Source organism: Tupaia chinensis, unplaced genomic scaffold (genome assembly GCF_000334495.1).
Source record: "Tupaia chinensis unplaced genomic scaffold, TupChi_1.0 Scaffold000014_1, whole genome shotgun sequence".
In the NCBI taxonomy this organism is placed as follows: Eukaryota; Metazoa; Chordata; class Mammalia; order Scandentia; family Tupaiidae; genus Tupaia; species Tupaia belangeri.
In genome coordinates, this window is record NW_006159444.1 from 7,401,760 (window position 1) to 7,410,459 (window position 8,700).

Consider the following 8,700-nt stretch of genomic DNA (forward strand, 5'->3'; position numbering starts at 1 on the left):
GGTGGGGTGGGGAGGGATGGCAGCTCCCTGGTTGGGCTTGAGAGATGCCTTTGCAGCCACCACGCAGCAGGCAGCAGATAGGGTTGTGTGAATATTTGCTTCTTGGGGTCTTCGTGTGTTTCAAGGATGTATTGTCACTCTGCCTGGCTTGCCTAAGTACCTTGCAATTCTGCCCCCACCCCACTCCCCATGAGGTGAGGAGGGGCACGGCCCAAGCAAGTGGATTATTCTACCTGTGGGCTTAGTCACAGCTGAAGGGCAGAGCCATAGGGAATTGCTCACTCCCAGCCGTGAATATATGGGCTTCCCAAAGCTGAGCTGCACCGGGAATCCAGAGAAGCAGTTGTCCCAGCCTGACGGTGTCTGTTTTCCCTGGGGGTTAGGCTCACTTTGGGTTTGGCACTGCAGAATGCTGCTTTGGAATGGCTCAGCCCAAGGTGGCTCGATCTCAGCATTGCCCTTACGTCTGGATGGCATGAGCTGAGAGCATTTGTTCATGCTTAACCAGCCAGGTCTTTCCAGCCTTAAAGGAAGATGTTGGAGCCCTCTCTTCCTCTGCAATTTAGGAGCCGTTGTAGGAAGCAGGGCTCAGTTAACACCCACAATCTTAGCCCAGGAGACCCATGTCAGAGTCTGGCCCCCAGAACTGCAAGAGTTGTTTTAAGCCATCAACAGGAAACTCACACAGATGTTGGTCTGTAAGGATCCACAGAAACGCAGCTTCCCCAAAACAATGAGGAAAAGCCACTGCAGAAAAGCCAGGCCGCTGTTCCTTGTGAGCGAAGGCAAGGGCCACCCCTGGCTGATGGTGATGTGGAGGGTGATGGTGGAGGCTTTTCTTTTGATCAGAGTCTTGATTCTGCTTGAAATCGAAACTTAAACCACATCTTCTATTTGCACATGACTACGACGTGTCCTGAGTAAATCCTGTCAGTCCCACCACCTCCCACCTCCCACCTCCCACCTTCCGTAACTGTAGCCAGTTTACCCCTCCTGCTCCATCTTTGTGGGCTGGAAGTGGAAACCATCATTCGACTGGATTATAACGAAAGTGGCTGTGCATAATGCATTCACACGCCTGCTCCCTACAAAACCTGCCATGACCCAGAATACAGGTATCTGTGCGTTCTCTCTGCGTGTGTGTGTATGTATGCACACACATATATGTCTACACACACACACACCCCTCCCCTTACTCTCTGGATCCTAGGAGTTAGAAAAAAGAAACAGGTTGCATGACTACCTGATCGTTGTGGGACTTGTTCTTTTCAAGGCCAGTTCTGGAAGAGAGTGGGGACCTGGGAGTCTGTTCCAGCCCCTGAGTTTTCTCCTACAGCGATGTCTGTTGTATCCTCTGATGGGAATTTTGACAGGACCCATGTTCCCTTAGGGTCTGCCAGATCCTTCATGATGAAAGATAAATCCCAGAGGGTGGCTCGTCCTTTTCAGGGATGCATGACTGAACCCCAAAGTGATATCTCATTATTATCTGTTCACCTTAAAATCCGATGAGCCTGAGAAACACGGTTTCTGAAAGTTCTCTGTCACTGAGGTTCTGCAGTATTGCAGGCATTGTTACTGACGGGTACTGCTCTGTACACTGTCCAGCCCTGGAAGGTGTGGGGGGGGGCACTTTAAGACATGTGGGGCCCAGCCTAGAGGGCATAATGCCTAGTGTACCTGCCTGGCCTTCCAGGGCTGGAAGCCACACGGTGACTGTGGGTTTGCATCCTGGGTCTATCTGAGAACGCAGCAGGTGTCTGAGATCCTGAAAAGCTGGAGGGCTGGATGAGACCCTGTCTAAGGGTTCACTTTCTCTCTCACCTGCGCATGTGCACACACACGTACTTATCAAAGATCTGTGTGAGTTTCCTATTGATGGCTTAAAACAACTCTTGCAGTTCTCGGGGCCAGAGTCTGAGGCAGGTCCTGGGCTAAGACTGGGGTGTCAGCAGAGCCCTGCTCCCTCCCGGCAGCCCCAGGAAAGAGCCTATTTTATCAGCTTTCTTTGTTTCTCCAGATTGCCTGCATTCCTTGGCTGGTGGCCACTTCTCTTCCCAAAGCCAGCAGTGGCTTAAAATGACACCACAACTGTGGCACATGGATGTACCTAGGTGTTTCTCTGGGGAGAAGATCCACAGCTTTTGGTAGATACTCAGAGGGTCTGTGATCCCCAAAAATGTTAGAATCACTGATGCCTCCCTTCAAATGGCGCTAAGTCACGTGTCACCTGTTAGCACAGAGAATGTCAGAGTGGCCACCAGCCCTTGTGTCTGACCCTCTCCGTTGCACAAGAAGGGATCTGATGGGCTTGCTCTAGGTCAGCACCGGCTCCAGTCAGACCCCGACCTTCATAGGTGTGCCTCCACCATGCCACGGTGTGTAGAAGTTTCTGTAGGCTTCTCTCCTCAGGGCTTTGGGATGTTCAGCCCAAGCTGTTTGTTATGGCTGTACCCAGAAGGCTGGGCTGGCTTCTCTCTGGAACCCACGGAGTGAATTCTCTTCACTGGGTGGCTCTTCACTCCAGAATAAACAATAATCTGAGTTTTCTAAGAGTTTAAAAGTGTAAACAACAACCAAAACCAAAAGCCTGTGCACCCCCTAATGAGGACATATTCAAATGAAACCATCTTCTGGGGCAGTAAGAGGATGTGAAATTATCAGGTGTTTTCCCCAGGCTTAAGCACTTCCAATCCAGCCTCAGCTAGATTTGCCTATGGGATGTAAAGCAGGTGGCTTCTGGGAGGTGGCCTGCCCTGGGCGAGGAAGTGTTGCAGCAGCTCAGAATGCATCTTCTCTCTCTCTCTCTTTTTTTTTTTTTTTTAAGAATTATTTTATGGTACTGGTTACATTGCTGAACTTCACTGTAGTTGACCGTGGTTCAAGTCCCAGGCCAAGTGGCTTAAACTCATGCTGGGTGCATGTGCATATGTGCCCAAAATCCTAAGAGAAGAATGGAGGAGAATGGAGGAGAAGGGATTGCGGTGTGGCCAGCCCCCCTGGGGGTGTGATTTCTAGCTTTCCGTCTTTCTCTCTGTCTCTCTCTGCATCTCTGGTGAGCGTATGCACCCTATAGCAAAAAATATATTTCTCTTACACACAAAAAAGAATTATTTTATTTTATGGGAATAATGGTTATATCACTGGACTCCCACATAGTCAACTGTGGTTAGATTAGCAGACCCAGCGGCTTAAACTCACTCTGGGTGTGTGTGCATGTGTGCCCAAGATTCTGAGAGGAGAATGGAGGAGAAAGTGTGGCCATCCCCCGGGGGTGATTTCTCACTTTCTGTGTCTCCTGTGAGCACATGCACCCTATAACAAAAATCTCTCTCTCAAAAAAAAGAAAAGATTATTTTTTATTATAAAAAAAATAGAGAGAAAATGAAAAAGAAAGCTGCTAGGTCCAAGATTTGAACCACAGTTAACCATGTGGGGAATCAGCACCTTAACCAAGCCACCTGTTAGCCCCAAGAATGCATTTTCCTTCCAAGGCCTCCATGCAGCCATTAACGGCTTTTGATGGATGGAAGCTGCAACTTTTTTTTTTTTAAGAAAAATTGCTGCATATTTTTTCTTAAGGCCACGTGTCTAGTAGCTCAGCCATTTAGCTCAGTGACCAAGCCAATGTCTCTTTCTCTCATAAACACACGCATGCGCGTGTGTGTACATACACACCTGCCTTGAAGGAATGGGGCTCATGCTTGGAAGTCGGTCTCTGGGCCGTAGTCAGTGAGAACTCCCATTTGATGCATGCTGAGGCCTCAGCACCCTGGCAGCAGCAGGACTGGGCCCTGGGCATCCACCCCACAGAGGCCCCTGGAGAAGAGAATGGGGCCCCCCTTGGTCTGTCTGCAGCTGGCAAGTCCTGGGCTCACACTGCTTGGGAGGGGTTCAGTACAAAGGCCTATGGGGTCAGGGTCTTCCATGCTGTCCTTTCCAAGAAAAAGAAGAGCGGAGGGGTTCGAGACTGTTGGAGGTGACACAGGCCATTGGAAAGGGCACTGAGTCCAGAGCTGCACTTAATGCTCTGTGACCTTGGGCAAGTTACTTACTCTCTCTGAACCTTTGGAGAAGAGAAATTCCTTTGTAAGAAAAATGCATTCCTTCTTTGAAGCATTTATGAGATCTTGGATCTTAGCATGTGAGAGAGAAGACGTCATTTCAGGTCATGGTCCAATCTTTTATTCTGGAATAAAGAATCACTGTGAAAAGATGGATCAGGCATCTCTCAGTTTTCACTGGGCTTCTCAGTCGAGATTGAGGTCGAGGTGGTGGGAAAGACCTTCTTCCGAGGCCCTGAATTGCTCTGACCAACGTTAGCCTGGGCCTTCTGCCTCAGTCCGTGCCCATTTCTCCTTCTGTAAGAGGGGGAACCCCCCCTCCAACACAGCCCCACGCTTCCTCTCTCTTCCTCCTGATGAGCTGGGGTGACATTTCCCGGTGCGATGGTTTAGGATGTTTGCCATTTAGCACCAAATAAGAAACAGAGTCAAAACAGCCATGTCCCTTTACAGTCCAGCCCCTCAGGAATGATCGCCCCTCTCCGTCTCCCCCCACCCCACAGCCATAGCTGTGCTCCCCACAGGCAGGGACATGAAGAGTGCGGCGGTGCACGTCAGCCTGTCCAGTTACTGCGAGTGGCTGACTTTCAGGCAGGTGGCACTTGCCCACTTCCCCTCTCCAGCCCTGCCCCCTGCCAGCCCTCTGTGTTATTGGAAACCTACAGCTCCCTTTCCCTTCTCCTGGCCTGGCTCTTAGCTGCTGCCTGTGCCTGTCGATAAGGGTCTCTCCCAATGGGTGAGCATTTTCATTGCAGGTCCCTCTTGTCCCAAAGGAGCGGCCGTCTGGATCCCAGGTAGAAACTAAGAAAGGGTGAACGCGGCCTTCAGGAGACCAGGGAGAATGGGTCCGCGGGGCTGCAGATCAGAGAACTGTGTACATTTCTTTGCTTCAGTTGGCTCAAGGGTAATTGGGGGAGGAAGGTCACTTCCCCAGGGGGACATTGTTGGAACGATGACATGAGGCCAGAAGTGCAAAGTGGCCTGCAGACAGCTCTCCACAGATGTGGAAAATGAGGTCCTCGGGGCCGGGGTGATGCCTCCCCAGGACCCCCTCAGAGCCCGGCTAGAGGTACTCCTATGGTGTCACTGGAGGGTGCGTTTCCCTCCCTCTCTCACTCCCGCACATCCGCCAGAGGTGTCGAGGATAGGAAGCTGGCTTGGACATGGTTAGAACAGATATGTGAAGAGTCCCAGAAAAGAGAACAATTAAGAAACAATTTTTTTCCAATTGCTAGAGGGCACATGCACTAGCTAGAGAGAGATGGAGTGAGAGAGAGGGGAGAAAATACCCCTCAATGGGGCGTAGTCACACCCCATTCCTTTTCCTCCTTTTCTATCCTGTAAGGAGTTGGGGCCCATGCATACTTGCCTGGAGTGCTGTTCAAGTCACTGGGGCCATGATTCAAACCAAGGTCAGCCATATTGGATCCAGCTTCCTTAACCACTAGATTTACGGGGCCAACACAAGAAAACATTTTTATTTTATTTTATTTTTTTGCCTTCTATGAGTGTGCTTATCAGAGAGAGAGAGAGAGAGAGAGAGAGAGAGAGAGCCAGAAGGTGAGAAAGCACCCCCAGGAGAGATGGTCACACTACAATCCCTAGTCCTCCATTCTCCTCTCACGATTTTGGGCACTCATGCACACATACCTGACTTGTTTTTCAAACCACTGAGTCCAGGACTCAAACCACACAGCCAACCATGTAGGATCCAGTTGCTGTAGTCACCATGTCCTCTGGCTGGCCCTAAAGAAACAGTTTTTAAAAGAATTGTAGGAGTGATATTTTTACTTGAGAATGGGTTGAGGTTGGACTTTGTTGCAGTTAAGGCAGAGGTCCCAAAGCCCGGGCATGGACTGCTGCCGTCTGTGGCTTGTTGCCGCCCCCTACCTTTTGGGCCATATAGTGGGGTGTGGGTGCCAGGTGAGCTTGGCATGGGAGGCTTCATGCGTGTTTGCAGACGTTCGCATTGTTCCCTGGGCTTGGCCACCTGCCGGATCAGTGGTGGCACTGGGTTCTCAGGAGAGTGTGAGCTGTTGTGTGATGTCGCTGTGTATTGCAGTGCAGTAGTGGCAGAAACGGAGTGCACAGTGGATGTGGTGTGCTTGGGTCATCCCAAGACCAACCACTCCCACCTCCCTAACCGCACAACCCCCAGTCCCAAGAAAGATTGTCTTCTTCAAGGCCGGTCCCTGGTACAGGAAGGCTGGGGACCACTGTGTTAAGGGACACATGTGTCTGGGGTTGGAAAAGGGGTGTCATCAATTGTTCACATTATTGATTCCAGTGCACAGGAAATGGGCTTCATTTTCTATGCTACAGTAGCTTTCCACCTTGTAGAATGGGAGGGGCGCCCTGCGTGTGCCAATGTCCGCACTCCACGTCTTCTGGAGGACTCTGGGTTGGGTTCCCTCTCCATCCTGCTCTGCTCCCAGATAACACCTGGGGGCTTTGGGGCCCGATGCTGGTTAAGAGAGGGGTTCCTGAACCCTTACTGTTCTCTGCAAGAGGGGCCAGCTGGCCTGGCCTGGCCTCTGGAAGGTGAACATGGAGGTGTGGTTGGTCTATTTTGGCCTTCTCTTCTCTCCTCTCCTCTCCTCTCCTCTCCTCTCCTCTCTTCTCTTCTCTTCTCTTCTCTCTTCCCTTTCCTTTCCTTCCTCTCCTCTTCTTTCTTTTCTTTGCTTTTCTTTTCTCTTTTCTTTCTTTTCCTTTCCTTTTCTTCTTTTTCTCTCTTCTTTCTTTTCTTTTCTTTTCTTTTCTTTTCTTTTCTTTTCTTTTCTTTTCTTTTCTTTTCTTTTTTTTTTTTTTCTTTTCTTTCCTTGCCTTGCCTTGCCTTGCCTTGCCTTGGCTTGGCTTCCCTTCCCTTTTTTGTTTTCTTTTTCTTTTTCTTTTTTTCGGTTTTGTTATAGGGTGTGTGAACTTGCCAGAGAGGGAAAGTGACAGAGAGGGAAAGTGAGAAATCACCGCCCAGGGAAGATGGCCACACCAAAATGCCTTCTCCATTCTCTTCTCAGGATTTTGGGCATGCACGCACATGATTCTCAAGCCGCCGGTTCTAGAACTGGAACTGGCAAAGCTGGCCATGTGGGATCCAGCACTTTAACCTCCACGCCACCTGCTGGCCCCCCTTTTGGCCCTTTTGGGAGCCATGATGGTCAAAGGGCTGTTTCATGCTACAGTAGCTTTCCACCTTGTAGAATGGGAGGGGCGCCCTGCGTGTGCCAATGTCCGCACTCCACGTCTTCTGGAGGACTCTGGGTTGGGTTCCCTCTCCATCCTGCTCTGCTCCCAGATAACACCTGGGGGCTTTGGAGCCTGATGCTGGGGGCCTTCCTCAGGCCTCAGACAGTCCACCGGGCCTAGGGCATGCAGGGATTGGGTGTTGCTTCAGGCTCAGCTGTCCAGCCACCTTCCTCCAAGGTCGCCCTGTAGAAATCAGGATTTCTGAGGGGCTGGCAGTGCTCAGGCCTCTGTTTAATGATCTTGAGGTTGTTACATCTCCCCCTTCCTGTGGCCCAGCCAGCAGAGCAGGGTGGGGACACCAGGGTAAGAACCTAGTGAATGACCTCCTTGTCCTCCATCTCCTTCCTTTTCTCCACTTGATGGGCTGGAGGGAACTAGCCTTCTACTTCTCTCTTTTTACCACAGACATCCCTGTTAAAATTTTCTCCTGTGTGTACACACCTCACAACTCAGCCTCAGTGGCCAAAGGGATATTTGTCTGAACTGGAATAAACCCCAGATCTAGGCAACAAGGCCTGCTTCCTCAGATGTTACCGGGGCTACGTGAATTTGGGAAGTTCTCTTGTATCTCCATAAATCTCTAATACTGGCCTCTAATACTGGTTTTTTAATTGTCAGGAATGTGTACTTGCCAGAGAGAGAGAGAGAAAGTATCCCCCATGGGGCATGGTCATCCTGCAGTCCCTTCTCCATTTCTCCATCCTGTTGATATTTTGGGCACACATGCACATGTGTCCAGCATATTTTTTAAGCTACTGGGGCTGGGATTTGAACTGCAGTCAGCCAGGTTGGATCAGCTCCCTTAACCCTCAGCCATGGGGCTAGCTCACTTCCAGTGTTATTGATTACGCTTTCCAAAGATGTCCTTTTTCTCGGTGTAAACCTGTGACTATCCTAAGCCACCTTGAAACAGTGGGAGGAAAGGTCACAGACAAGAGACAGCACAACAAGGACAAGTTCCAGTGTCATCTTCATGGACACAGGCCAGGCTTCCCAGGAGAAGGCCTGGGCGTCATGGTGACCTTTGGCTCTCTGAGGACCTGTCCGACCTCTCTCCTGCTCTGCTCATACAACTCTCCCCTTTGCCCATGCCACGTGCCCCACTGACACCCGGTGTGGTCTTTGTCCCTGGACCACACCGGGTCTCGCCTGTGTCAGGGTCTTTCTGAGCCGCCATTCCCTTTGCCTGGGCTGCTCTCCTGCCAGCTGCTCATGGACCACACGCTTCCTCTCAGTCCTTCATTTATGATCACGTTTTATTGAGCCCTTACTAATGATCAGGAACCATGCTAGGCACTGGGGACTCAGTGAACAAGAGGAGCTTATGACTTAGACAGAAGGGACGGTGTAGCCTCTGGGTGAGTGTGAGCGTTCTTCAAGTCCAGGAAAGAGT

At 50.6% G+C, this 8,700-nt stretch overlaps 1 protein-coding gene across 1 annotated transcript in view; it reads left to right on the plus strand.

Moving 5' to 3' along the window:
• ZC3H12D (zinc finger CCCH-type containing 12D) overlaps positions 1-8,700 on the plus strand; it is a 32,176-nt gene that overhangs the window by 8,523 nt on the left and 14,953 nt on the right. The gene's annotated exons all lie outside the window — the stretch shown is intronic.